Consider the following 16,009-nt stretch of genomic DNA (forward strand, 5'->3'; position numbering starts at 1 on the left):
TTATAAGAAGGCCATGTGGCTTCATCAGAAGCCTTGCTGAAATCTAGATTTCCATGTTTCCATTGTGTTGGAGTGGTGTTTTGTTGGGTTTCCAATACTGTAATCTTTAGAAGCTGACATTGATACCATCACATAGCTTTTGGATAGAAGTTCCCATTGATACCATCACATAGCTTTCTGATCTGTTATCTTCTGCCCCCTGAACCAAGGAACAAGTGTATGTGTTTTTGACATACAGGAGACACCACCACCTTTTGTCCCAACCCTGTCCTTCCAAAACTAAGTGTAAACCTGTTTGCTATCCTGTGACTTAGTGATGTGATTGAAAACATATTGGGACATAAAAGACTACTTGGAAATGTATCATAAGAAAAACTAGTGGAAATTTTTGCTTAAAACACTTTCTTCCTTTGAATGAAATCAATTTCTCTACTGTGTTGGTCAACGCAACTTCGTTCATTCATACAGCTAGGCTTCTTGGAAGAACCAAGCTGCTATTTGGCATATTAAAGATCTTGCTAATAGATCTAGCTAAATGGACCTTTTTCAGGCTGTTTAAAAATGCACACACATATTTTACAAAATGATTCTGGTTCTCCATTATCTGCATCATTGACTTTCAGTGTTTGTTAGAAACTATATTTTTTTGCTGATACATAGTTGTCTTAATGAGATCCTGGAGAAATAAAATGTTAAATAAGATGTGATGCTGAGAAACAATGAAGGTTTGTAAGGTTTGTTTGGTTTAGGATTTTTTGGGGGGGGGTTCTTTTTGTAAGTATCAGATACATAAGCAAATACCTTGTGATAATGAAACTAATGTAAAGGGCAAGTGGCAAGTTTGTTTGTTTTAAAAATAGATTAGAAAAAGATACATGCTAATGCTTTCTGTAAATAGCTATATTCCTCTTGAATAGCTAATATCATTCTTTTAAGTCCCGGGAGAACCTGTCCCTGAGGGATGGTATCTCAATACTACATTTTTTTCAAATATTTTCCATTTAGTGCATATTCAAATTATACACATGCATCTGTTTAGCAAACATAAGCAGCAAAACAGTCATTAGTTCATAATCTACCTAACATGTGGCATGTAAATTCTTCCTGTATGGATGTGGATGTGTATGACACACATCAGAGACTTCTCGACAGTTTTCACCTGAATGTTGCCAAATTTTATGACTGCATTTCAACTTTTGTCTACCTTGTTATGACATCTTTGAAAAACTCACACAGAACTGAACTTGTATATTGTTCTGTGTTTGAGTCATTAAAAGCTTCAAAACATGCAAAGAGGGAGATTCCAATACCATAATTCAAAGAGCATTTATTTTCAAATGAATTGTCTTTGGTAGTCAGCATGCAAGGATCTTCTATAATTACTAGTGTATAATTGTATAGCATTCCATTTATACTTTAGAAGATTGTGAGAATCTGACTTATGTAATCACTCTCAAATTATTTTTCTCTATACAAATCCCTGTTCTCTGATTGGCAGCTTTTTCAGCCAGTCAGGGTGCAGCTGTATGCATCATTTTGGAGCTGTGTTCTATTATCGAAGTACAAACCCAAGAAAAATCTTTATTCAGGCTACTCCCATTGTTGTAAGTGGTTCCTCTGCTTGATTTCTTCAAAGTTGTTTCATATGAAGACCATCGTCTTAATTTACCTCTATCTTCAGCTGCAGTGCTCTGCTTCAGATAATTAGCCCAAGCTGTATTGTGTATGAACTTTTGAGTTCCCAGGACTACTATTTTTTTTTCCTCTCTCTTTCCAACCCAGTCTCTCTCTTGGTGATTATTACTTTTTTTTTTAAAGCAAAAAGTGTTTATATAGAGACAAGTATTTTTACCTTCTTTTTTATTTTAGAAAAAGAAAAAGTAATGGAAAACCATGAAAAGTGCATGGCTATTTTCAGTTTTAATTTAGTTTTAACACCATTTTCCCTTTTTTTCTATTTCAACCCCATCCCTTAGTTCTTCTGTGTCATAAAACGGTACACCCAGCTGAGCGTCCAGCAACCAAAGTAGAAGGAAGGGCATGGTGGAACCTTACAGACTAATTTGTTTAGTGTGGCATGAGCTTTTGGAAGTTACAGCCTACTTCAGCAGGTGGTATGACTTGTGTCAGGCTTCTTCTTGCGCTCTCCTTCCAGCCCCATGAATCTTGCTGGGGGGTGTTATTTTGTTTTATTTTGTTTTTGTGGCTGTGCAGTGATTCAGCTGGAATAACAGATGTGCATATTGCCCATACCTGGACTAACACATACATTTTGGATTAGAGTATAACTTTGTGAAATATGAGATGTGGGATTGAACCTTCTCAGGCTGAAGAGGACATTGGATTCAAGGTCTCTGTTTGTCCACTGTTGCTTGAGCCTTTGCTCTAATCATAAAGGTAGATAACATGAACAACAGAACAGGACTTTAAAAGAAAAGAACAATCTCTTCTCTGTTAAAAATGGATATCTCAACCTGCCTTCAGCACTGAATTTCAGACTGTCAATTGTAGATAGATATTGGATCCTCTTTGCATCCCTAAGTGAGACCTAGACCCCAGAAAGCGGGGTAGAATTTCAAACACACTGATGTCTTCAGCCTTCCTTCCAAACAGCTTTATGCTCAAAGTGCAGGGTTTTGACTTGTCCACTTGAAACAGACAGACCAGAAAGACCAAGGAAACTATGACTCACTAATTGGTGACTGTGACTCACAAAGGTAATCTACTACCTAATAGATTATCTATTACTAATAAATAATCGATTCCTAATCTGTGACTGTGATTAATAGACTGTGTCTATTACTGTGTCTATTACTAATCTGTGACTATTACTAATCTGTGACCTAATAATCTATTACTAATCTGTGACTGTGACTCACAAAGGTAATCTATTACAAAGGGCACAAAGAAACCAAATTTTATCCTCCCCACAGAATAGGAACCTGCTTGATATTATATGTTTGGCTGCAATTTTCTTCCAGCAGGTGCTGGGAATATTGAAGTCTCCCATCAATACCATCCTGTAGCTTTTGTATAGATTTCTCACCTGCTCAAAGCAAGTAGGTGACCATCCACCTCTTCTTTATTTGGTGGCCTAATAAATCCATCCCCACCATTACATTAGTTCTGCACCTTTCATCTTCACCCATATACATTCTGCTTTGCTGCCTTCTTCCTCTTGAACCAGGGACCAAATGTAGGTTTTTTTGACATACAAAGCAGCACCACCACCTTTTTACTCAACTCTGTCCTTCTGAAACAGAGTGTAACCCTGCATGTTGACATTCCAGCCATAAGAGCTGTTCCATGAGGTCTCTGTGGTGCCAATTGAATTAAGTTTCTTTTTGCAGGCTGGAGCTGCCAGCTCATCTTGTTTATTCCCCATACTTCTCACGTTTGGATACATGCAAGGGAAGTATTTTGCATTTTGGCCTACTCATTTCCCTTTTGCACTACTTGTTGAAGTTCTGTAGCTTTCTGGCTCTTTCCCAGACTTAAGTTGCTTCTTCAAGTCCTTTCCCCTCTGGAGGTTTTTGATCATCATCTCCCCCATGGAACCTACTTTAAAGATTTCTTTACTAGGTTGGTCAGATGATGCCCAAAGATGCTCCTTCCCATTCTCGTTAGATGGATCCCATCTCTTGATAGCAGTCATCTTCTGAAGAACATCTGCTCATTGTCAAAGAAGCCAAAACCTTCATGGCAATGCCACCAGTTCAGCCAAGCATTCACTTCTAGCATAAAATGGTCTCTTCCTGGATCCTTGCCTTCCACAGGAAGAATCAAAGAGAACACCACTTGTATTTCAAGCTCTTTAATCTGAGAACTTCATAGTCACCTCTGATCTCCTAAGTATCATTTTTTAATGAAAATGAGTGTGGCTTCTGGATCTAACAATGAACTCAGTGTTCTTGGTGTACACCAAGTATGCTTTAAGCCTCCCTCATAAACATAGATGAGGTGCAGTTTTGTATCATAGTGCAATCCAGTGGAGTTAGGCATGAGTTACTCATGCCGTGTTTATATACATAGTATTTAATGGGTTTTTTTGAAGAAAACTACATCATAGAATCATAGAAAATTTAGGCTGGAATGGACCTCAGGAGGTCATGTAGTCCAACCCCATGATCAAAGCAGGACCGTCCCCAACTAGATCATTCTAGACAGGACTTTACTGAACCAGGCCTTAACCTCCAGGGATGGAAATTCCTCAGCCTTTCTGGGTAACCTGTTCCAGTGCTTCACTACCCTCCAACAATATATAAATATTTATATATATATATGTATGCATATATACACGCACATGTATACACATATATATACCACACATACATGTATAAATATACACATGTTCATATATGTGTGAGTGTGTGTGTGTCTCTCTCTCTCTACATATATATATATATATATATATATATATGAAAAAAATTCTCTCTCTCTGTGTATATATATACACATAAGGAGAGAGAAACTTTTTCATAATATCCAACCTAAATTTCCCTTGCTACAACTTACCAATGGATGAGTCATGCCTGACCAACATGATTGCTTTCTAAAATGCATATGACACCAATCTGGGGTAGAGACTTGTTCTCCTTTTTCAATCATCTGCTAACACTTAGAACAGTCTATCTTCATCCTCTTTGGAATCGCCCATCAGGTAGTTGAAGGCTGCAATGAAACTGAACAGTTTCATTAGAAGCAGGTCCTGTCAGACCAACCTGGTGGCCTTCTATGACTACGTCACAAAAACCTTAGATGCAGAGGTAGAAGTGGACATAGTCTTTCTGGACTTTAGGAGGGCCTTCAACATGGTCTCTCACCCCGTTCTCATTAAAAAACTGGGGGACTGTGGTGTCAAGACCTACACAGTTAAATGGGTTGCTAACTGGCTGGAGGGCTGCACCAAGGGAGTGGTGGTGGATGGGTCATTTTCAACCTGGAGGGATGTGGGCAGTGGGGCTCCACAGGGCTCGATCCTTGGGCCCACACTGTTCAACATATTCACCAGTGACTTGGACAAGGGGGTAAAAAGCACCCTGTTCAAATTTGCTGCTGACCTGGGGGGATGTGGGCACACTAGATGGGAGGAATAGGCTGCAATCAGACCTAGACAGGTTACGGGGTGGGCAGATGAGAACAGGATGGGTTTCAACACTGACAAGTGCAAGGTGATGCATTTGGGGAGGAAGAACCAGTAGCATACCTACAGGCTATGGAACTCCCTTCTTGTCAGTGCAGAGGCAGAAAGGATCTTGGAGTCATCATTGATACCAAGATGAACATGGGCTGGCAGTATGAGGATGCAGTCAGGACGGCCAACCATACCTTGTTATGCATCCACAGATGCATCTCAAGCAGGTCCAAGGAGGTGATACTCCCCCTCTACACGACACTGGTCAGACTTCAGCTGGAGTACTGCATCCAGTTCTGGGTGCCGCACTTCAGGAGGGATGTGGACAGCATGGAGAGGAGGGCCACTCACATGATCAGGGGCAGCAGGGCAGGCCCTACGAGGAGAGGCTATGGGACCTGAACCTGTTTAGCGTCCACAAGAGAAGGCTGAGGGGGGGGATCTAGTGGCCTGCTACAAATTAGTCAGGGGAGACCAGCAGGCATTGGGGGAGTCCCTGTTCCCCCTAGCACTACCAGTTGTGACTAGAAATAATGGTCACAAGCTGGCAGAGGGTAGATTCAGACTAGACATCAGGAGGTGCTACTTCACTGTCAGGGTGGCTAGGAATTGGAACCAACTTCCAAGAGAAGTGGTGCTGGCTCCTACCCTGGGGGTCTTTAAGAGAAGGCTAGATGAACACCTTGCTGGGGTCGTTTGACCCCAGTACTCTTTCCTGCCATGGCAGGGGGTCAGACTTGATGATCTGCTCAGGTCCCTTCTGAACCTACAAACTATGAAACTGTGAAACTATGAAATTCCCCCTCAGTCTTCTCTTCACCAGACTCAGTAAATCCAGTTTCCCCAGTCTCTCCTCAGAAGTCATGTGCTCCAGCTCCCTATCTATTTCCATTGTCCTCTGCTGTACTGTCTCCAATGTGGTTTCACCTGTGCTGAATAAGGGGAAATAAACACTTCCCTTGATCTGCTGGCAGTACTCCTACCAGTGCAGCCCTTATGCTATTAAAACTTCTTCACAACAAGAGCACACTGTTGGCTCATGTTCAGCTTACTGTCCATTGTAATCCCTAGGTCCTTTTCTGTACAGCTGTTGCTTAGCCAGCTAGTTCCCAACCTGTACTGGTGCATGGGATTGTTCCATCCTAAGTGCAGGACTTTGCACTTTTCCTTATTGAACCTCATGAGATTTTGTTTGGTCAAATCCTGCAATTTGTTACGGCCTCTCTGAATGTTACCTCTACCCTCCAGTGTATCCACTCCTCTCCCCAAATTGGTGTCATCTGCAGACTTGCAAATAATGCACTCTACCTCATCTGCCAGGTGTTTGATGAAGATATTGAAGAAAACAGCTGCACGACGAACCCCTAGCACACTCCATTTGATAATGGCTGCCAACTAGGCATGGAGCCATTGATTACTATCCTTTGAGTCCAGCAATCCAGTCAGCTTTCTATGCACATACAGTCCCTTCATCCAACCCATACTTCCTTATCTCACCTGAAATAATCTTCTGGGAGACTGTATCAAAAGCCTTGCTAAAGTCAAGATATATCAGGCACACTACTCTTCCCACATCCACAGAGCCAGTCATCTCATATTAGAAAGCAATTATAATGGTAAGGCATGACTTGCCCATGGTTAATCCCTACTGACTGTTCGTAATCACCTTCTCCTCCAAGTGTTTAGAAATGGATTCCTTGAGGATCTACTCCATGATTTTTCCATTGATAAATATTAGAGACAGACAAATATTATAGTCCTTGAGAAATACAAGGTCCCACTTCACAGCAGCGCGTGGTCCTTTAACAAAATTTACCTCTTTGTTGCAAGTTACAGTCTTGAACTTGCTCTATATTTTCAAGGCTTGAATACTATAAGACGACATCAGAATCCCATCTAATTAGCCAAAGTCACTTCCAAATTTTTACTGAATCCATTTTATAACTGATGGTCTCAGTTAAAAAATCTCTGCCATTTTTCCCTTTGAGCTATGCCTACTAGCTTCAATTAATACTGAAAGATTTTGTTAGTATTAGACAACATGAAAAGAGATAAATACAAAGGTAGTCATCATGATACCTCCTACATTACTACTCTTCTATCATTTCCAAAGTAAACCTCTCTTGTAAATTTTAAATATATATTTTTTTAAGATTCTTCACTTTTACAGAGTTTAGAGTGTAATCATTTGAAGCTTTTTAGAAAAGCATATTAAAATCTAAAGAGTTGTAGATCAGTAATTTTTAGTGGCAACAAACACTACGCTAAATGCATTACAATTCATTTGACCAGAAGGAGGCCACTTTAAGCTATTATCTAAAACTTAATTAGCAAAGAATGACTTCACTGTTACAACATTACCGATTACGATTATAGAAAATTTCTCAAGGTTTGATAGAGGGAAAAATTTTTTTGTGTTGAATTTCAAAGAACCTTTGTCTAAAAGATTGACTTTTTAAAGCAACTTTTGTAAATTGTCTCCATTCCCAATGCTGTTTTTCACTTGTCATTTAATAGCATTTGTGACAGATTCAGTAATAATACAGCTGCTCTTCAAGGACAAAAGAGAAAGGTGTCACATTTATAATGCTTGAAAGCAGTGAGAGATGTGCAGATAATAAACCAAATAGATCCACTGTATTGCTAGACATTGGAGAAAGCATAGGGACATCTTTCTGTTTAATCCTTTTATTGTCACAATGATCCACCCTCTGGGTATAAACTATTTTTAACTTCACTCCCTATAAATGAACTTCCAAACAGTAAATACTAGTAGATGTAGTAGATTTTAAAATATTATTTCTGTTTGGATTTATTGCATAGCTACCTATTCTACAAAATATGAAATATATATCTTATATATATCATGCCTACTAGCCCAATAAAGATAATGAGAATGTATGACTGGTATCCAGTTTTAAATTAGGGTCTTAGCCTTTGATCCAATTACCAGTGAAAAGACTTCTTCTAGTTCTCTAGGGGTTTAATAAGGACCTTAATGTGCATTATAAAAAGATAAATACAACAATTAGTATTTTTAAACCTACACACTTAAAAAGGTGCTATTTTATACCAATTCCACTCTATTTTGACATTATTGCATGGTGAATAGTTCCATTGTGTGGCCTCTTCAAATACTGTTCTCTGATGTGATCACAGGTTAAGGACAAATTTTAAAATTAATTAAAGCGTTTACTTAACATCACCCCATAAACTACAACAAAAAATGAAAATACTACAGAAATGAAGATATACCGTAGACATTGTCAGCAGTCCCTCAATATAAGGATTACAGAAAGTATACTAGACTTAAACTTTCAATGGAGTATTTTCTACATCTGATGTTAGTTGTTATCATCATCCATATTTGGTGAAATTCTATGGAAATTATGCAATACATTGGACTGGATGATCAAATAGCCCTACAGTTTTATGCCTTAAATTCTATTGATCTATGTGCAGAGGAGAATTCTTTTGAAATGTAATTAAAGTGTATGGGTCAGACTTTCAGACATGCTTAACAACTGATTTAGTACAAACCTGAGACCTCAATTTATACACTTACATTCGGATAGGCACCTGCAAATTGGGGTGCCTGAACTCATCAGACTTTGTCTTGAGCACGCTTGAGGAAGCTGATTATTTTTCTTAATACTCTTAGTGGCATACTTTTTAAAATTAAAAGTAATTTGAACGCATTTCATATACTCAATTTTTAATAGAATTTTTATATATTTATAGTCCCAGCTGTCAAGGGCTCCTTGGTTTCTTGACTTCTCACAACAATGAAAAAATAAGATACAGTAAAATTGCTCCTATGATGAGATACTGTATTTTTTCTTGACAGTGTACATAGTTTCGTATTGGACTGAATTTGGAAGGCTAGGTTATAAATTCCTGGAAATAGGGATCTACCATATAAATATTGACAGATCCTTAACTATAGCATGACAATTGGTGATGTTACAACATGGTTCCCAATTAAAACCTAGGTCCTATGTATTTTGTGTTTCAATCTCTTTCCAAAGGTTTGTATTCAGGTGACATTTTTCTAAGTGCTACTCTGTACAAATACATGCCCAAAGAAAGATATTGCACTCCTGAGAGAGAAGGTGAATTTCTATGGGTTCTTTATTGGTGCCAAGGACCTGAGGGACAAATGATTAAATAACAGCAGCAAATTACACCTGCAATTTACCCTGAACTGTTGTGTTTGCATTTACAAGAAGATATAAGTTAGTAAATATCTAAAATAGTCATTAACAGTATTATAACTATAAACACAAAGCTTGACATTATTGTGGGTCAGGAGTGACTTTTTTCTCATTTTTCTCATTATATAATTTTGTACCTACTGGAACAAGTACGCATCTGAAGTAATTAGATGTAGCTCCATTGAAATCCATGGAGCTCCACTGATTCATATCAACTAAGGTTCTCAACCTCTGGGTTTTCCTCTGTGCCCTGGGTTCAACAATTCAGAACACAAAATTTCAGCCAAAATTGCAAATTTCAGATTTTCCCCCCCAAACTTCCCTGTTTTGCAAGGGTTCCAGCATAAACTGTAAAGCCCTTTTCACAGGCTTTGTGAAAAAGTTTATTGGGAAACTTGGCTGAAGGCACCCCAAATTGGAAATCAAACTAAAGGTGTTTGGTGGGGTTTATGGTTGCAATAGCTATAAATATATTATTATTTTTGAGTTCTGCAAGATGTGTTAGAAGCTATATGGAAGAGAAAAGGAGGTCTGGTTCTTCTGACCATGCATGATTGTTCAGTGTGATGTAAGTATCTGGCATGATATAAGTGCAGTGGTAATGCTGAACATTAGGGAGGGATGGGTGAGAAAAAACAAGGACAACAAGATTTCTGTTTACTCTCATTTCTTGTTAATTTGGAGTTATGACTGGTTGCCTTATTTGTTCAGTTAGTACCTAATATGGGCATTAAAGGATATATATTTGAAAATATTTATATTTAATGAAGTATTTCAAAGCTTCATTTTAAATGTCAGCATTTCGTCTCCATGTCAGCACATAGTTTTTGATGAGATATAATAATATTCCATCCTCATGTAAAACTAAATTTCCCACTAGGGCAAAAATTCATTACCTTTACAATTAGGAACATAGGATCATATGAAAGTAGGGCTGGAAGGGACCTCACAAGCACGATCATCCCTGACTAAGTGATCCCAGGGAAGGGTCTGTTTTGAAAATTTCCAGGAATAGACATTCTGCAGCTTCTTTAGGTGGCTTGTTTCAGTGCTGAACCACCTGCATAGTCATAAAGTCCCTCTTAATTTGCAACCTAAATTTCCTTTGCTGTATCTTGAGGCTATTGCTTCTTAGTGTCAAAGACTCTATTTAAGCATGACTGGCTGTGCCAAGCATGTGACTTACCAGACCTGCTTTCTAGGCTTCTAATTTTTGGGGTTTTTTTGCTGGACTGTTTCCAATCTGCCCACACCCTTCTTGAAGTTCAGGACTGAAAACTGGACAGGTGAAGAAGCCTCACCAATGCTGACCAGAGTGGAAAAATCCCTCCTCTTGATTTGCAAGTGGCATTCCTGTTAATGCAGCCTAGTATACTGTTGGCCTTTTTCACAGAAAGAGTACACTGTTGGCTTGTATTTAGCTTATGGTTTACTGTAACAACCAGGTCCTTCTCTGAAGGTCTACTAATAGATAATATCTCATGTGCGGCACTTGTTGTGTTAAGAATAGCATATGATAATGATAACATGGCCCGTTATGAGTCATCTGAAGTAAGTATATTACAGCCAATTGTATTTCAGCATACCCAATGTAGATTTATATCAAACTATATAATAACTCCTCACAGGAAAGGGGAACTACTGAAAGAAACAGACAAACAAAAACTCACAGTATACTAACAGAGAATGAGCCTATAATATGATGGCAACTTCTATCCAGATGTTTTAGCTTCTTTCAAGAGTTTCCTGTAAAAATAATTGTTAACTGAAAATTTTCCATTTCTGGTTTCCGTTTAATTAAGAAATACTCTAACTTTCAAGTTGACATTATTTTGTACTGTTGTTTGGCTATTTAATAGATTAATGATGATACATATTTCATACCACCTGTTGAAACTAGAATTTCATTTTGTCTTTCATTCCAAACTGAAAGATAAATACTATGAAGGAATGTGCACACTAGAACAGCTTCTCCCTGTTATTTGCTAAGATTTTTTTTTAATGAGCCTTCCTCTGCAGACTGAAGTTAATGTCAAATCTTAAACCTAGAGCAAACATCACGCTCTAAGTATTCTCCTTAGATTTCTAGGCAAACAGGACTGCTATAGAACAGCCAGGATGCAATGCAGTAAAATAGAAAACTCTCTCTCTCCCTCTCTCTCTAGTTGTAGTGTGTCTGTGTGTGTGTGTGTGTGTGTGTATTTCTTTTTATGATTATTATTTATTCCAGTCAAATAGGTTTCATACTTTCCTGACAGGACTTATTTTTGCTATACATAGCAATGGCTAATGTGCAAAAATTATCAACAACTGGTCTTTATTTATTTTGAAACCAAATGGCTATACTCTGTCTTGTACTGAAATGTAAAGAGGAGAATCTGACAACCACAACACTTCCAAGCTGGAGGCCAAGAAAAACTGAAATGTAAGCCATCAGTTTTCTTTTATAATTGTTACATTTATGCAACTCATTTATAAATTTGCAGAATAATGAAATGTACCATTGTGGGTTGAAAATGTATGGTTGATTAAAAATAGTTCTGCTGTAAATATTCACAAATTAACTATAGAACTGACTAGTCTCAGAAATTGGCATATTCCATCATCATTTCATAAAATAAGAGAAATATGGTACAATGCTAAGAATGTTTAGAGGCATTCAGAATCTACTCAAAAGTCTGGAAAACTGTTTTAAAATTGCTCAGATACAATCAGGTCCACAGCAATAACATCTGACTCAAGACAGTACTTTGATTCTGTATTACTAATGCTATCCAAACCACTCAACTATCCCAAAGGGCAAGGAGCTGGAAGAACCGAAGGCTGTCATGAAGCAATTGTCGCTGGGCAAACTGCTTAGTATCCATGTGTTCAATACATCTATTTCATTTTTTGTCTGACACTGAGTAAGACAAGATCAGAACCTCACACTGGGGAAGAAATAAGGGATAATATTCAATCATTGAAAAATTATGTCTTCATTACATGAATTTATCGAACTGATCACAATCACACGAGTGTGTCTGTGGAGAAAAAATGGGGAAAGGAGATGTTTCTAAAACTTAATGGAGGAAATTTGGTATTTCAGTGCTGAAATGCCTTAGAAATATAGGAGGTTAAAACTCCAATTCCCAGTTTGTGGGAAAATGTTGGCATTTTAAAATGTAATTTTATTCCAATTCAGAACAAAAACCACATTTTTAAACATTTCTAGCAAAAATGAAAATTCCATTACATTTTAATGCTGAAAAAAGAATCACATGGTATTTCTATGGCAAAACAGGCTGTTCAGGACTTGACAGCTGTTGAGATGGCCAGGCTATTTGTTTATTTAACATTGACCATCCTAAGGCTAAGTACAGATGATCAAAATCCTGATGCTGAATTGATTTGATTTTTGGAGGTTAGTCTAAACTGTAGACTGAACCAAGCAGCAAGTGAACAGGCATTCACTTTTAATTCCAGAAATGCAGCCACATGCCTGCTGTGGCTCAGACTAGTAGTGGGGGTGCTAGAGCATACCTTCCAGTCTTCCAGTCACTGGGAAGGGAGGGAAACTAGGAGAGAAGCCTTTGGAGACTTTTTCTCCCTCCCTGCTCAATCTGAGAGGTGGGACGCATGGCTAGATCCAGCTGGCCTGCTGAGTATGATGGTGGGGTGGGTTTTAAACCCTCACCCTGGCCTGCAAGGACCCCAGCTGGGGGGTGCCAGGGGTGGGAGGGGGAAGGGGAACAGCTGGGCCCAGCCCCTGCCAGAGTTTTCTCCTGCTCCCTGCTTAAGTGAAGGGAATGGCTGGGCCTTGGCCTTGGCTGGCACATGGAGAGAGGGAGGGAGGTTTAAACCCTTTCCCTAGTTTACATGGTACCCCAGCCAAGGTCTGCCTGTTGGGAGCAGAGCAGCCCCTGCCAAGCTGTGCCCCACACTGCACTCAAGCATAGAGCAGTAGGTATGTCCAGTCCCAGGCCAGGATGGCACAATGAGGCAGAGAAAACCCTTACAGGCAGACCCCAGCTGGGGTCTTGTGCAGGCAGACAGGGGGTTTAAAGTTCCTCCTTCCCCCCCTCCTCATTGTGTGAGCCCAGGTTCTGGCCATGGGTCTGACCAGGATCTGGCCATGCCCCCCCTCCCTGCTACACGCACTTAAGCAGAGAGTAGGTGAAAAGCCTGGCAGGGGCTAGTCCCCCTCTTCCAGGCATACCCCAGCTCAGGTCCCATGTGAGGGGAAGAGGGAATCTAAATTGCCTCATGGTGCCTCTGTCTCATTGTGCCAGCACAACCCAAGGTCTGACCATACCCCCCACTGTCTGTTTGACTGGAGAGTGGGGAAAAGAGTAGCGAAGAAGACCCCAGCTGGGGTCCTAGGTGGGTAAGGGAGGGATTTTGAAGCCCTTTCCCTCCGCCTTACTGTGCCAGCCCGTCGGTCCCAGACCTGCTTATCTTGACAAGCTGCCAAGAAGCAGGGTAGATGAACTGGAAGGAAAAATATTGCAGTTACCTAATGGAAGCCTTCTTGGCAGACAAGTTGTAAAACCAGCCAGTGTCCTGCTGGATGGCTTATTGAATGACAAGCTTCTATGACTTGTTTCATTTTTCAAAAGCAACCATTTTCTGATGGGAAAATAAAAGTTCTTTCATAAAACTTCAAACCATCTCCCATTAAGAAAACAACTTAGAGACCTCAAAAGCCATGTTTTGAATGATTCTTGATCTTAAATTGTAAAATCAAAGAGATGTTATGCTACCTGAAAAGTAGACCGAGTTCCTGATATTTTTTCAAAACACATGCCCTGGTTATTCATTACTATTAGGAAAATGCTCCTTCAAAATATCCTGGATCATCTTTTAAATAAATGAATATATTAATCCACCAATCCCTTAATCCGAGGTCCTACTTTTTTCCATTGATCCTTTCCTAAAAACCTAAACATTGAACTAATCAACTATATACACAAGCCAAACCAAACCAAAGAGAAACAAAAAACAATCAAAATACCAAGGGCCTAACAGAGGGAAAAGGATCATTATTTTTGGTGATATATCAGATATGAACATTGAAGCCAAGATTTTGAGAGGCCCTGGTGAAGCTAAGAGGGGGGCATTTTACCAATAAAGATTATGATGATATTATTATTATTGTCCTTGTATTATTATTATTATTATTATTATTAATTGCCTCTTAAGAAGGACAGATTTCAGGGACTGTTTATATGGTGCCACCTTGCTCCCCATTCACCCTTTGGGGCCGGCCGTGTAAAGACTCCCTCCATTGATCCACTTCCTCTTCCAGCTTCCAACGCATGGGCTCCCTCCCCCCGCCCACCTCCACCTCACAGCAGGGCTTACCACCTGCCTCCTCTCTACTCCCTACTCCCCTCCTTCCCTCCTTGCTGCCTTCCCCTCCCTGCCAGCTGCTGTTGGCTGACAGGGGATTGCCACCACTGTAACCCCAGCTCCCCTCCCCTTCTCTGCCCTGCCTTCCCCTCCCTTCCTTGCTTCCCTGCCATCTGGGCCCAACAACAGCCACCACCATGACCCCCCGCTTTGCCTCCCCCTACCCCGCACCCACCTGGGCCCATGCAGCCTCTCTCTCTCCTGGCTGTTGCTGGGTCCCCCTTCCTACTCTCCTCTCTCCCTCCCTCCCCACCACCCAGTCCTGACAGGAGCTACCACCATGACCCACCCTTTGCCTCCCACTGCCCCCTTCTCTCCCTGCCCAGCACCTCTCCCCCCTGCCAGCTGTTCTGAGGGGCATTGAGGATGAGTGTGGGGGTGCCACCACCGTGACCCCCTGCTTCATCCTCAGGCAGAGAGGCATGGGGAAGTACCACTGCTCAGATGGCCAAGGCATGTTTGCTATGCCCACAAACTTCCCTGGCTGTGGATCGAACTTGGGCCTGCACAGCCCAGCTAATCGCTGCCTGTTGCCTTGGTGGCACATGCACAGATGGCCAAAAGTGTTATGAACAGACAGACACAGAGACAGACAGACAGACAGACAAAGTCCTTTATTATATTATAATTTTACATCCTATTCCATCAAATTAATGCTGTTGTTCTTGTACACTGGACCATGAAGAACAACTGGTGTTTTATATGGAAGAGATTGCCCATCATAGTACTTCTGTGTAAAGGTTTTACCTATATTTCTTCTGGAATGCTGTGGTGACCAGACCTAAAAGTCATACACCATATCTGTGTTACATTTGATTCATACATTATCAGGGACCTTGTAAATGCAGTTTTCATGAGGACAAAGGTGATCTTTAATGCATGTCTAAAATTTTTCCTATAATCGTTACAATTTTCTGTTATGAATGTGAAGAATGCAACGGGGTTGCCCACTTTACATAAATAGTCCATAAAAAAACAAGGTTTGTAAAGCTCATAAATAAAAGGAACTGTCTGTAAAAAATAAATAAATAGCCAGGAGCTTTATTAAAGATTCCTGATAAGAAAGAAGCTGGAGGCAAATTTTGAAGGATAGACAGACCACAGCAGTGCCACCTGGTACCTGAGCTGAAGTACAATGCCCTTCAGGGAGCTATCTCTGAGGGTTTCATAGTTTCATAGTTTCTAGGGTCGGAAGGGACCTGAGCAGATCATCTAGTCCGACCCCCTGCCATGGCAGGAAAGAACGCTGGGGTCAAACGACCCCAGCAAG

General features: G+C 40.2%; 1 protein-coding gene across 1 annotated transcript in view; it reads right to left on the reverse strand.

Moving 5' to 3' along the window:
* GPC5 (glypican 5) overlaps window positions 1–16,009 on the reverse strand; it is a 1,214,889-nt gene that overhangs the window by 18,852 nt on the left and 1,180,028 nt on the right. The gene's annotated exons all lie outside the window — the stretch shown is intronic.

This window comes from Crocodylus siamensis, chromosome 1, assembly GCF_052110815.1.
Source record: "Crocodylus siamensis isolate JL-2025a chromosome 1, ASM5211081v1, whole genome shotgun sequence".
Classification (NCBI taxonomy): domain Eukaryota; kingdom Metazoa; phylum Chordata; order Crocodylia; family Crocodylidae; genus Crocodylus; species Crocodylus siamensis.